Source organism: Choloepus didactylus, chromosome Y (genome assembly GCF_015220235.1).
Source record: "Choloepus didactylus isolate mChoDid1 chromosome Y, mChoDid1.pri, whole genome shotgun sequence".
Lineage (NCBI taxonomy): Eukaryota > Metazoa > Chordata > Mammalia > Pilosa > Megalonychidae > Choloepus > Choloepus didactylus.
Genome location: NC_051335.1, coordinates 42412578 through 42427175, shown reverse-complemented (window position 1 = coordinate 42427175; position 14598 = coordinate 42412578). Strand labels below are relative to the sequence as shown.

At 36.3% G+C, this 14598-nt stretch overlaps 1 pseudogene; it reads right to left on the bottom strand.

Moving 5' to 3' along the window:
- Positions 1–883: 883 nt before the first annotated feature.
- On the bottom strand, positions 884–1258 carry LOC119524324 (annotated as a pseudogene).
- Between the last annotated feature and the right edge of the window lie 13340 nt (positions 1259–14598).

The following is a 14598-nucleotide window of genomic DNA, read 5'->3' as shown; positions in this document are numbered from 1 at the left end:
TAGTGTTTGTGATTGCTTCTTTTTTTAAAAATTTGAAATGTTTGTTGTTTCTGGATTCTATTTCCTTTGCAAATTGTTGGTTCAAACTGAAAAAGCAAGATATGGTTCAGCATGTATAGTAAGACCATATATATATATATATATATATATATATATATATTCGCACACATATATATCTCTGAATAATGGGATTCAGAGTGGGATTCCCCACGCTATGTACTTTATTTCTTTCTTCCTTTCTATATGTGAATGTATTACAAAGAATATGTACATTACATTTACTTCAAGAGCAATTAAAAGAGCACAATTACCATTTAAGTAATTTCTTGTTTACCTGTAGTATGTGCTGTTATCAGTAGTATCAGAACTTTTCATTGTCAAAATTTATAGACCAAATAGATTTGGTTAAATTTTCAGTTGAATTCTCACTATCCAAACTTCCACTTTTTGTTTTCCTAAACTCGGTAATCAAATGGATTTGAAAGGTGAGGATTCTTATAATTGCTTTTTTATATTATCATCATTTTTGGCTCTATTTTTTTCTTCCCCTTTTTCTTTCTCACGTACTACTAATTTATATTGTCTTTTGCAGTTGATTGATTTGCTGAAAGGACAAATATATCTCTGTTAGCTCATTTAAATTCCTGTGGCAGCAAAGCAGATTGTAAATGACATATTCTTACAGAGAAATACAACTTTAAGGAAACTCAGCTAGGAGTAGGAGTGCTCCAAGGACAATGGCAATTTCCACACAAGGATCTGGTACTTCTTCTGGGAGCAAGACATTACAACCAGAGGGGATGGACAGGAGATCTAAAGACTCAGTGTTCACCTTCCAAGGAAGAGGAGAGGGAGGCATTGCTGAGTAGCTGACAAAAAAAGATCAAGAGTATTCCTTTTCCTGGAACTTGCAGTTGGTACAGGTGTAGAAGACAATGTGCCCTTCATCTGCTGAGTGCATCTGTCTGGTGTGGTATGCTAGTCCTTCATGACAACATCAAGAGCAGCATCTGTCAACCATGGGCACTTGGAACTCTGTTCCATCTTCCACTGACATAGGCACAGCTGTTCCCAGTTTGTGGAACACAAATGAAGTCTTCACAACCTTCCCTTTGAAGTCCTGCATGTTGATGGAGAAGCCACAATTAGTACAACTGACCATATCCTGAGTCCTGGGCAGAGGTAGAACTGAGCCACAGTCTGGGCAGACATCTAGGTGTGACTCAGACCTAGAGCAGGTCTTGGCAAGGTCCATAACAGACAGATGTTTGAGGGTTGGGGCAGGGATTAGAAATTTATTAACAAAATAGAAGTTTTTTAAAACCAACCACACCACCCAGGGGTCCTTCCTATCCTGTCCCAGGACCTAGGCATAAATAAGTCAAGCCCTCCTTCTACACATGCCTCCTATTTTGGTGATGAGTGAGCCTAAGCATTGACATTCCCAGCCTGCATTGGGAGCCAACCTGCCTAGTACCCTCCCCAGGAGAAGAGCTGACCAACCCCATGAGCTAAAGCACAGGGCTCCACCTGTGTTTGCTTCTTTGTCCCCTGCTTTTTATTTTGGGACTTTGGGTTATCCATATCTCTGGTTTCTTCATATGCTTTAAATTTTTCTTTTGTTTTTGGCCTCTTTGTATTTGCTCATCTTTATAGAGTTCTTTGAGGATATGAAGACTTATTTAAACCATTATCCATATTTTGACAGAGCTGCAGCTTTGTGGATTGCACTTTCCCTGGCCTACCAGCAGATGGCACTCCCAAGCCAGCTCCCCAACGTCATCTATGCCAGAAGTGAGGTTCAAACCTTGTGGAAGTCCAGTCAGTACACCAATTTTCCATGTACAATGGTGACCACCAGCCCTATGGCTTGGGGGCATGACCTGTGCAGTTTGGCAGGAAGATGGTATCAAGATCCAGTACTCCAAGCCATTCTCTAGTCTGTGGCAGGAATGCTGTGGGGCTGTAGTGTGCATCTATCCCTTCAGCTAAGATTTCCTGCAGCGCATCTCTGCTATGAGTCTACAAGTCCCTGGGATTGGTTAGAGCTCCTTGCAATTCCCTGCATCAACACTGCCTCTAGGCTGTGCATTCTCCAGTCTTCTATGGAGGAGTTGTGTGTGCTATCAGAAGCCAGATGAACACAAAATTCCCTTAGGAAGGTCTGAGCTGTGGCATTGCATAGGTGTCTCTCCTAGCCTGCTTCAAAAATGGCTTCAAGGGTCATGGAAAATACCCACTTCTGCAATCATCTCCCTGCTACCATGGCTCATCCCTGGCTCTGGGATTTTTAGCTGTGGGTGTGTGAAGGGCTATCACCCATGCCAGATACTGAGGCAAGTGCCCAGGTGTGGAAGGCACTCCCCACCATGATCAACCATGGCTCCTGCTGCCTGCTCCTGGTTCATTTCCCAGGTCTCTAATCCACTCCCAAATATAGTTTCTTGGTTACTCTGCACTGCAGTGTGGCTGTAGTGGCCATTTTGCCAGTGGCTTCTGGAGCAAATATTCACATGATTCAAAATAAAGTTTCTCAGTTTTTCCAAGTGTTCAGTCATTCTGGATGAATAAGTCACTGCCCAGCCAGTGGAACCCTGGAACTGCTATTGTGGGGCACTTTCTGTCTTTTATCTAGTGTTTTTCATGGGAATTTTGCTGTCTCTCCTAATCTGCCATCTTGTCTCTTTGCATATGTTTTTATGAGCATGTAATATCATATGTCCTATAGGCTTTCCTTATCTTTTTCAACTGTTTTTTTTTCTTCTCACATGAATAATGTCAATTATCCTGGTCTTCATAGATAATTCATTCTTCTATGTGCAAATCTACTGTTTTGCACATTTGAGCCCCTCCAGTGTATTTCCTTTTTCCATTTTTCACACCCAGAATTTCTGCTTGCTCTTTTGAAAATGTTCAAATTCCTTTTTTCATGTATAGTTTCCAGATTTCTTTTATTTATATGTCAATGTTATCCTCACTTACTGAATTTATTTAGAATTGCCTTAGTGTCTTTGAGTTTTTTATGCCAATGCTAGATCTTCTACTGGTTTTTCAGTTATTCCATGCAATAATCTTTCTCTTCTTACTCTTTCAATGTCTTGTAATCTTTTGCTGAAATTTGACCACTTGAATATTTTGATATGGTAACTTTAAAGGTTGTCTTCCTTTTCCACAGGATTTTAGTGTAGACTGTGTTATGGCACTTCTTCAACACTTTCCCCAGTTTACCCTGATGAAATAGATCAGTCTCTGCTGAATGTTCATGTATTTTCAGGTATTCTAATCATATATTTTGCCCTAGGCATATGCAGGATCTTTCAATAACTCCTCAGTCAATGCAGTTGTTTTCCTTCCATTATAGGGGTTTATCTCTTCCTCTTCTTCTTCTGGACCCGGATGGTGCTCTTTGTCTCAATCACAGCTTTTTCCCCAGGTGGCTGGGGTCAGCAGTGATCCATTCTACCTTGTCTTTTCCTGCTGCTTCTCTTCCATAGAAATATTCAGAGTTTTTTATTCTGTCAGCCACCTGTGGAGCCAGTTGAAGTTGATGTGCAATGACACCCAATATTTTCATTCAGGTGAACTAATAATCAGTCCCCATGTGCACATGGGCTCTCAAGCCACCATGGGTCAACAAAACTGACAGAACTAAGGAAAGAGGGAGTCCAGATATTCTTTCAGGGGCCTTCTTACTTGTTTTAATTTTTCTTTTTTCCTATTTTGCACTCATTGAATTGTCTATCCTTGATCATTTTCAAGACATTTCGTTGAGTTGAATCTGATAGATTCTGCCCAATTTTTACGATTTTCTAAGGGGTTACTCACCAGGGCATCTTAACCCCCATCTTGCTGCTGTCACTCCTCTTTATTCTTGAAACAGAATTTAAACTAATTACAAGAATAGAAGTCCATTTTAAGGATTATTTCCCTTCAAATTCATTTATTTCATCATTATTGATAAAAATTATAAAATACATTTCAAAAATACATTTTAAACAAATTAATCACTTTGGGACAGAATAGTTTTAGATTATTTATCATTTTATTGTCCTTTTGGGGATAAATATCTGAAAATCACTTTTTCTGACCCCAATTTTTAAATTCAATTTTATTGAGAAATAGTCACATACCATACTGTCATCCAGTGTACAATCAATTGTTCACAGTACTATTCATCAGCAGAATTAATTTTTGGACACTTTCATTACTGCAAAAAAAAGAAGAAGAAGAATAAAGAGTAAAGGAAAAAGTAACACCCCAAATATCCCATTCCCTATCCCTCCCTAATCCTCATTTACTTTTTGTCCCAATTTTTCTACTCATCTGTCCATACACTGTCTAAAGGATGTGTGAGCCACTAGGTTTTCAGAATCACAAAGTCACACAGTGTAACCTATATAGTTATATAATTACCTTCAAGAATCAAGGCTGCTGGATTTCAGTTCAAGAGTGTCAGATAATTTCTTTCTAGCTATTCCAATACACAAAAACTGAAAAGGGATGTCTATATGACACATAAGAATAACCTCCAGAATATCCTCTTGACACCATTTGAAATCTCTGAGCAACCAAAACCTTATTTTATTTCATTTCTCTTCCCCTTTGAAGTCTGTGAAGCTGGGTCCAGGTTCATTCCCAGGATATATGTCCCACATTGCCAGTGATATTTACACCCCTGGGAGTCCTGTGCCATGTAAGGGGGAGGGCTGTAAATTCACCTGCCAAATTAGCTTAGCTAGAGGGAAAGTTGTTTTCTGAGCAACAAAAGCAGTTCCCTTGGTTGACTCCTAGGCACAATTATAAGATGGCTCAGATTCTCCTTTGCAGTAACAAAGTTCATAAGGACAAGGCCCAAGCCTCCTAAGTTTTTAGACCATGAAACTTGTGAGAATATCATTAATTCTGCAGATGGGGATGTTAACATTTCAACATTTTCCCCCAGTCTCTCAAATGGATTTTGTATATACACTTTTATGCTCAGCTCAAATTGCTCTTGGATGTATTGGAGATTCACATTAACGTGACAAACCAACTAGATCTCTCTCCCTATTCATGTAATTATGGTGTTTGAATAAACTTACATAAAGCTAAAATATATAATGTGCCAAAAAAATATAGATTTTGCACTCAATAATTTTTTCTTCCTTTGGTCTCACACAGAAGTTGAAGTTTAAATATCATCAATATCATCCTTTACCCTTTAGTCAGATTTACCTTAGTCCTAACCAGTCCATTTTGTTCATAGCTCTAATTGAATTCTGATCTATCTTTCAGCCTCTGTAACATTTGCTGTATGGGGTAATGTTGACATTCATAGCTGATTAATACTGGCTCTGAGTCTCAGGTGTCATGTTACTCCAGTGCCCAAAGTTGGAGTCCCAAAGTTCTAGGGACTGATCGGGTTATACACAAGAGCTCAGCATCTCAGAATTGAGAAATAGTCCTTACAACTCAGAATACAAGTAACTGTTGTAAGAGTTTATAATCTAGCAAATTCACCATAAACCTTCTGCAGACAACTGATGCTTTCATTCAATTCTTAGAGTTTGCACATTATAGTTAATCCATATTAGTGAGGCATTATACTGTTTGGCTTTACATTTCTGATTTATTTCATTCAACTTGTTTTCATCAAGGTCCAATTCTCCTGGTTGCATGCCTCACAACTTCATTCCTTCTCAGAGTTGTTCAATATTCCATTATAGGTATACTCCATAGTTCACCATTCTGTTCATCAGTTGATGTACCCATAGGCCACCTCCATCCATTGTGAATCATGAATACTGTCACCATAAATCCGTCTGTGCAAACATCCATTGGTGTCCCTGTTCTCGGTCCTTTGAAGTATATACCTAATAACAGGGTTGCAGGACCATTTGGCAACACCATACTTAGCTTTCTGTGGAACCATCACACTGCCCTCCAGATGGGCTTCACCATTATACTTCCCCACCAACAGCAATTAGGTACATCCCTCTCTCTACATTTTCTTCAGAACTTATATTCCTCTGTTTATCTAAAGTTTTATTGAAACACAGTATATTCCCTTCTTAGTAGACAATCAATTGTTCCTGATATAATCACATAGTTATAATCACATATCATATAATCACCACCACAATCTATATGATCACATTTCTATTTTTTCCCACAAAGAAATAGGAGAAAAAATAAAAAAGAGAAAGAGAAAAAGATGACTAAAAAATAAAAGATAAAATAAAATTAAAATAAAATTGAATAAAAAGGACAACAGCATCACCAATGCCTGGTCCCACCTGTAGGAAGCAAATTATAAAGCTTGAGAGAGGAAAAAAATGAATGATGAGGTCATTGCTTAGAAAACATGAACATTTAATTTGTACAAGATATTTTTATGCTTCTGTGAAATCATGCAACTGCACCAATGAAAGCATGTTCAACTCCTGAACACCTCAAAAAAAATGGTCATCAGGCAATAGTTAAAACTTCATAAATCTTTTAATATATCATGTTATTCTATGTTGGTAAACATGTCATTTCAAAAAGATGTCACTTCCACATCCTGGCATTCTCTAGCTAATGTTTATTATTATCATTATCACATTATCATCACTTTACTTAAAATTTGTTTATCATTATTAGCACTAACAATTGTTTCAGCAAGAACTCTAGTTCCACAGAGTAAAAGGTTGAAATTTTGCAGCTACTCAGCTGACCTAAATGTTCTAGTTATTACTTATGATCAATGGGCATACTGTCCTCTACTAATATATGTCTGCTAGAGCTAAAATACAGTAACTAATACAGTTCACTCCTGCAATATATTTCAAATATTTTCTTCTCAATAATGCCTTGAATAATCTTGCACAAATGTATTTTATTTCATTTTTAATTTTTGGAGAAATATAAGATATATACAGAAAGGTGACAACTTTCAAAGTACAAATTAATAAGTTGCCATGGATCAAATTTCAAAGATTGTTATAAGATTACAGTTCCAATATTTCAGTTATTTTCTTCTAGCTATTATAATACCCTAGCATATAAAAATATTTATATAAAAATTCAGTGTTCATAATTTTTTATTAATCCCTATCTTGTGTGCAAACTAAGGCATCAGCAAGAGGATATCTTCACTGAAGAATGGCCAATGGCATCTGGAACACCTCTGTCAACTAGGAAGACAAGTGACTGGTGTTAATATTCCTTTACTTTCAGGTTGCCTTTCAAAATGTCTTTCTCCAAAGTATCTCTGGCCTTCTCTTTTAGCTTCTCCAGAGCAAACTCTGGGCTAGCATTTCCAAATGTCTCCAAGCAACTCTCCAAATGTCTCTCTCTTATAGGACTCCAGTGATTTAATTAAGACCATATTTCTATGGAAACATTCAATCAAGATTTCACACCCTAATCAGAAATATTAATCAATGTACCCTGACAAGAATGTGTTAAAGAGTATGGCTTTTTTTCTGGGGGACATAATACATCCAAACTGGCACAGCAACTAAAAGAATCAAATTTCTAGGAATAAATATAACCAGGGATTCATGGAACCAGTATTCAGAAAACTACAAAACATTGCAGAAAGATATAAAGGAAAATCAAAGTAAATAATGGACATTCATGCTTATGAATTCATAGACTAAATATTGTTAAGATGCCAGTTACACATAAATTGATTTAGAGAGACATTGCGATCCCAGTCAAAATTTCTACTTTGCAGAAATGCAAAAGCCAGTGATCAAATGTATATGGAAGTGTAAAAGATCCTTAATTGCAAAAGCCACCTTGAAAAAGAACAAAGTCTGAGGACTCACACGTCCTGACTTAAAGATTATTACAAAGCTATAGTCATCAAAACATCCTGGTACTTATCTATAGATGGGCAAAATGATCAATGGAAACAAACTGAGAGTTCAGAAATAGAGACATTTATGCTCAATTTGTTTTTGATAAGAATTCTAAGTCCATTCAACTGAGACAGAACAGTATTTTCAATAAATGATGCTGGAAGAACTGGATACTTGTATCCAAAAGAATGAAAGAGGACTCCTATCTCACATCTTATTCAAACACAAAGTGGATCAAGGACAAAAGTATAAGCAACAGGACCTTAAAGCTCCTGTAAGAAAATGCAGGGAGGGGTCTTCAAGATCTTGCGATAGGTATGGGTTTCTTAGACTTGACACCCAAAGCAAAAGAAACAAAAGAAAAAAATAAATAAACAAGACCTCCTCATAATTTTGGGCTTCGAAGGACTTTGTAAAAAAGGTGAAATGCAATAAAACCCAAAATGATGTATAAATCACACCTTAGAATGGTCATTGTTAAAGAAATAGAACACTAAAGTGTTAGAATGGATGTGGAGAAATAGGAACACTCACTCACTTCTGGTAGGAATGTAAAGTGGTGCAAGACCTTGGCAATTCCTCAGGAAGCTACATAAAGAAATGCTGTATGAACTAACAATCTCACCACTAGATATATACCCAGAACTAAAAGCAGTGATGCAAACAGATTTTGCACATGGATGTTCATTGTGGCATTATGCACAATTGCCAAAAGTGGAAACACCCAATTGTCTAACAACTAATGAATGGACAAGTATAATGTGCTGTATACATACAATGGAATATTATTCAGAAGTAATCAGTAATGAAGTCCTCAAGCTTGTGACAACATGGATGAATCTTGGGGATATGTTGAATGAAATAGACATAAAAAGACAAATATTTTATGATCACACTAATATGAACTAATTATAATAAGCAAATTAATACAGCTAAAACCTAAAATCTAGGTTACCAGGAGTTTGAATTAGGAGCAGAAGATTAATGGGTGCATAATGTTTAACTTGTTTGAACTTTAATGTTTGGAAATGGTTGGAGGTGATTGTAGTACATTATGGTGAGTGAAATGAACAACACTGAATTATGCATTTTATTGAAATATTATTGAAAGGGGAAATTTTATTGAAAGGGGAAATTTAATTTCATCTGTTACTAGAAGGAAAGCTAAAGGACAAAACAGGGACTACATAACACAGTAACCCTGTGTTGGGTGATGACAATCATTAATAGTACAAATACAGAAACATCATTTCATGAACTAGAAGAAATATACATGGTGTTAGTAATAGAGTGGTATATGGTGAAAAATACACCTAATGCAAACTATGGACTATAGTTAAAATGGTATTTTAATAGTTTTTTTATCAACAATAAGAAATATATCACACCAATGCTAAGGGTCTAAAATGAGGGAGGGGAGAGATTTGTGATTTTTTTGTAGTAATGAAAATATTCTAAAATTGCTCATGGTGACAAATGCATTTCTATGTGATGATACTGCGAGCCATTGATTGTATACATTGAAGGGATTGTGTGGTGTGATTGGTGTGAGATATATAAATATATTTCAGTTCTACAAAATCAGACACTATAGAAAATTTTAAAAGAGGAAAGAAAGATTGCCCACATTTCCAATCCTGAATTTAAAGTTACTAAATTTTTGAAGCATTTACTTGCAAACTACTCTCCTGTGTTTGTGGTAGGTGTATTTGTAATTAATGAAATAAAATTTTTATTTTTATTTTAAAAAACCATGATGAGAAATCATTTCACACCCATTAGAATGGTCACTACTTAAAAAACCCCAGAAAACTACAAATTTTGGAGAGGATGTGGAGAAATGGAAGTAAACAATCATTGTTAATGGGAATGCAAAAGGTTACAGACATTTTAGAAGACAATTTGGTAGTTTCCCAGAAAGCTAAGTATAGAATTAATATATGACCTGGCAAGCCTACTACTTGGTATATATCCGGAAGAATTTACAGCAGGGGCTCAGATGCCGTGGTCACAATATTCATAGAGGTATGGTTCACAATTGCCAAATAATAGAAACAACCTGAGAGTTCATCAATTGATGAATGGATAAAAAATGTATATATGTATATATACTTATGTATACATGAATGTGTACAAACATACACACATACAATGGAATATTACTTGCAGTCAGTAGGGAACTCAATGCAAGTGACATAGATGAATCTTAAAGACAATATGTTGAGTGAAATAAGCCAGACACACAAGGACAAATACTGTATGATCTCACTGTTATGAACTAATTATAATGAGCAAAGTCAAAGAGTTAGAATCTAGAGTACAAGTAAGAGGATGTTCAGTTGTGATTAGAGAATGGGGAGCTGATATTTGATTTGAACATAATTTCTATTTGGTTGATGGTGAAGATGTGAAAATAGTGGTGATGGCAGTACATTATTGTGAGTGAAAGAGCAGCACTGAACTAGAGACATGAATATGGTTAACTGGGGGAAATTTAGGATACATATATTGAATAAAAATAAAAGATACAGTGTAGGACTGTATGACACACTGAGCCCTACTGTAGATGATGGACTATAGTTAATATTATAAGGTTAAGAATGAACTTTTATGAATTATAATAAATATGTTAATATGAGGAGACTATAGGGTAGTATATGGGAAAAATACACATAATGCAACTGATGGATGTTAGATAATAGTATGATTTTAATAATCTTTCAAAGTTAAGTACTTTTTAAAAATAGTAATTATAAAAAGGCTATTATCAATTTTAACAAAACATTCAAACAAATGAAAAGTGTTGATGGTGAGGAGATGTAGAGGAATCATATATTTTATGCATGATTGTTCTCTAAACCCACAAAATCCCAAATATTTTTAAAGTACATACTTGTAAGCAAAGACTTATAAATTTAACTAAATTAAAAAGTTTAAGGAATGTACTAAAAAAAACCTCTTCAAATATGTTAAGAAGTAAAATGCAGTGGAATAGGATATTTGTCACACCCATATGAAATGTCTTGTATCCATATTTTATATGGACCTCCCACTAATCAATGAGAAAGAGAGACAGCTGAATAGGGAGAAACACTCAAAGGACTTAATGAAAGGAAGGAAACCCAGTGACCACTGGTGATGTGAAGTGGTTTTCAACCTCACTGGTATTCAGATAAATGCAAATTAAAATAATGTGATCTATTACTTGCCCATCATGATGGTTAACATTGAAAACTGATAATTCATGGTGACTTAAGGAAAGTGGAAAAATATTGACTCTAATACACTGTGAAAGAATGCAATTACTACAGAAAGCATTTCTGCACTTTCTAGTACATAGAGGACATATTTATCACTGATGAGAAATTTTCACATATAAGTGTATATTGTAGAGTAATTCATCTATCTATATGTACATAAGTATACATGTGGTCAAAATACAAAGTAGCATTGTTCACAAGGGGTCAAAAGTGAAAAACAACTCAAATGTACATCAATATAGAATGACTAAATTGTGACAATTTTATATAATGAAATATTTTACTGCAATAAAAATGAACTTCAACGATGCACATGATTCATTCTGACAAGTGTAAATTGAATAAAGAAGACATAAAGTATATAAAGTCAGATTGCATTTATATGAAAATCATAAATAGGCAAAACTAATCTATAATGTTTAGGGAGTCATACAGGGATGGTAAAACCAAAAGGAAAAGTAAGAAAAATGTCAACTTAAAAATTAATGTAGGAGTGAAAGAAGAAGATGGCAACAGAGAGAGGAGTGGAAGCTAGTCAGTCCCCCAGGAACAACTAATAAACTGCCAGGAACAAATAGTAAATAATCGGGAATAAATACAGGGAAACAAACATGAATGTCCACTCATCATATGCCAACATGAATTTGGAGGAAAGCATGAGATGCAGCATAGAATCTGTAAGCAAAACTGTGGATCTGAGCCAGAAGCCCCCTCCCCCCATGGCCTAAACTGCAAAGCCTCTCAGCACTAGAGGGCAGCACTTTCCCAAACTGCATACTCTTGCTGTGCTAGAGAGCAGCACTCTCTGAGCAAGTGAATATAGCTCAGCTAGATCCAACTGGGGTTTTAATTAGCAAATATGGACTGCTGAATACAAGTTATGAATCATCAACAAGCAGACAGAGGCTTTTGGTGACAACTGACTTTGGAGAGACAGAAAACCTCTCTTGGAGGGAGGGAGAGCCCAGAGGATGAGGAGCTGTCTCGGGCTGACAGGTGAAACTGAGGGGGACAAAGACTGACCATAAAGGGATCTTTATGTCCCTTTTTTGGCTCAGTGGAGAAACCCTCAGCTATTGTCCATTCCCGATGCTCAGACCCAGACAAGGTTGGAGATAACAAAGTCAGAGACCATTCAAATGCAAATGACCTCTCCCCAGAGGTATAGTTTCTCTAAGAGAAAAGAGGTGGTGACAAGCTCAACTACCTTCCATTCAGAACTGGAACCCAGAGCCTGGGGAAAAGAGCCACAGGCTACACCTTCTTAAACAAGTTGGGAGTGACAGGCTGACAAGCAACACCAGCTGAGCAGAAAAGAACAGTGCCTTGAGGCCACACAGGGTGTACCAATCATCTAAGATGTCCCCTCAGAGAGACCTGAAACTATTGCCTCCTTCCAAGACCTGAGCCCATTCTGGTATAGGAAAACCTGATTGGGGTAACCAAGGAGACCAGATACCTAGATAACAGAAAACTACAACCTAAACTATGAAAAATGAAGTTATGGTCCAGTCAAGGGAAAAAACTTACACTTCAACTGAGATACAGGAATTTGCTAAGCAATTAGTGCTGAATCAATTCAGAAAGTTTAGGGAAGATATGGCAAAAGAGATGAAGCATATAATGAAAACACTGGGTGTACATAAGGTAGAAATCAAAAGTTCAAAAAGACAACTGACAGAATCTATGGAAATGAAAGGCACAATATATGAGATGAAAGACACAATGGAAACATACAATAGCAGATCTCAAGAGGCAGAAGAAAACACTCAGGAACTGGAGAACAAGGCACCTGAAAGTCTACACACAAAAGAACAGATAGAGAAAAGGATGAAAAAGTATGATCAACATCTCTGGGAACTTAAGGGAAAAATGAAATGCAGGAATGTACATGCCATGGGTGTCCCAAACGGAGAATAGAAGGGAAAAGGGACAGAAGAAATAATAGAGGTAATAATCAATGAAAAAATCCCATCTCTTATGAAAGACATAAGATTATGGATCCAAGAAGTGCAGCATACCCCAAACAGAATAGATTTGAATAGGTCTATGCCAAGACACTTATTATCAGATTGTCAAACATCAAAGAGAAAAAGAATCCTGAAGGCAGCAAGAGAAAAGCAATCCATCACATACAAAGGAAGCTCGATAAGACTATGTGTGGATTTCTCAATAGAAACCATGGAGGCAAGAAGGAAGTGGGGTGATATATTTAAGATACTGAAAGAGAAATACCACCAATCAAGAATCCTATATCCAGCAAAAATGTTCTTCAAATATGACAGAAAGCTTAAAATATCCTCTGACAAACAGACAATGACTGAGTTTGTGAACAAGATACCTGATCTACAGGAAACACTATAGGGGGCACTACAGACAGAAAGGAAAAGACAGGACTGAGAGGTTTGGAACACAATCTTGGGAGGTAGCAGCACAGCAATGTAAGCACACTGAAAAAAGATGAGTGAGTATGGTTGAAAGAAGAAGGTTAGGAGGAAGAGGAAAGATAAAAGACTGAGACTGTATAACACAGTGAAACCTAGGGTGTTCAACAATTTTTGATAAAAAGTACAAATATGTTTTTACCTGAGAGAGAACAAATGAATGTCAACCTTGCAAGGTATTAAAAACAGGGTGGGATTCAGGGGAAATATAATCAATGCAAACTAGAGGCTACAGTTAACAGATACATTGTATTGTGCTTCCTTTAATGTAACAAAGGCAATATACCAAAGCTAAATGCCTGTAAGAGGGGGATATAAGGGAGGGATATGGGACTCTTGGCATTGGTGATGTTTTCTGACTCTTTTATTGAATATTAGTTTAATTCTATCTTTCCTTTTGTTGCTTCCTAGCTGTCATGTTTTGTTTTGTTTTGTTTCTCTCTCTCTTTTTTTCTCTTTCTCCTGTCTCTACCTCTGTTTTGGAAGAAATGGAGATGTCCTTATACAGTGGCAATGGTGGTGAATACATAAATACATGACTAGACAGGGAACCATAAATTGTTTACTTAGGATGGAATGTATGGTGTGTGAACAAAACCATCTTTAAAAAAATGAGTCAATGAAGAAATATTGAGGGCACTTTACTGAGTGAAATAAGACATATACAAGGACAAATATTGCATGGTCTCACTGATATGAACTAACTATAATTATGTAAATTCATAGACATTAAATGTAAGTTATCAGGATATAGAATGAGTCTAAATATTGGGGAGTGGTTGCTTATGGGCAGAATGCTCAACTAAGTGAATTTAAACTTTTGGACAGAGATGCTGGTAGCACATTGTGAGAATTACTAACAGTGCTGAATGGTGTGTGAACATGGTGGAAATGGGAAGCTCAGGGTCAGGTCATGTGTATCAACAGAAGGAAAGTTGAAGGTTAAAAGATGGGAATGTATAAAACAGTGAACTTGTGGTGGACAATGTCTTTATTTAACTGTGAAAATATTAGAAATCTCTCCCATGAACTGGAACAAATGTATAAAACTATAAGTAGAAATTAATA